Here is an 826-nt window from a genome sequence, read left to right as displayed (position 1 = left end):
TTAAATTTTAATTATATTGTTTCATTTATTATTAGACCATTTTTCTAAAAGACAGCTCATTCTGCACTTCCCACTTGAATTTCTATTTTCCCTGGATTCTTTATAATGTTCTTTGTCATTGAAAAGTCAAAGTATTCCATGTAGAAAAATGCTGCCCTTTTGTTTTAGAGGTTGAACTAAACTCCTGTTTTTACTCTTTGCTGAGAAACAAACACCATTCTCTCATACAGACATACGCTCCAGGTCTTCTGCTTATTCTGTTCATTTAAGGTTACTACTCTTCTGTACTACAGGCTGTAATTGCTTCTAGCAATATAATGCTTTACCTCACTAACGTAATCATAACACAGTTACTAAATATTTTTTACATGGTTGTATCTGTCTTTAGATAACTATTATGTTGGGTATTAGTATAATTTTCTGTTTGTTCCATTGTAGTTTGAAGAGTTATAGAACAGAGCTGGTTTCTATCTGCTGAGCAATTAAATGACATATTATAAACAGGATAGTCTATCAGTATAGCTTGGCTGTTTACTTGCTGATTTAGCATATACCAGAGAAGCAGGGGCAGCCCAGAGTCTTGTAGGAAAGAATACATTTTATCTAAGTGAATGGCAGCTTGCTTCCTTTATAATAAGGTCTGTCTTCAGTCCACCTGCTATTGGAAGGTGATAACAGCACAGGCAATCCACCAGTTTTCACTGCCTAAGAGGACAAGGAAGTCACTGGAAACATCCCCTCTTCAGCTCATATTCAGAAATTCTGCTGACTGAACAAAAGGGTAATAAAAACTGGCATTTAGATTATGACTTTCATCCCAAGTTAC

This window comes from Oryx dammah, unplaced genomic scaffold (genome assembly GCF_014754425.2).
Source record: "Oryx dammah isolate SB20612 unplaced genomic scaffold, SCBI_Odam_1.1 HiC_scaffold_26, whole genome shotgun sequence".
NCBI lineage: Eukaryota > Metazoa > Chordata > Mammalia > Artiodactyla > Bovidae > Oryx > Oryx dammah.
The sequence above is the reverse complement of the archived record's forward strand: the minus strand, read 5'-3'. Positions refer to the sequence as shown.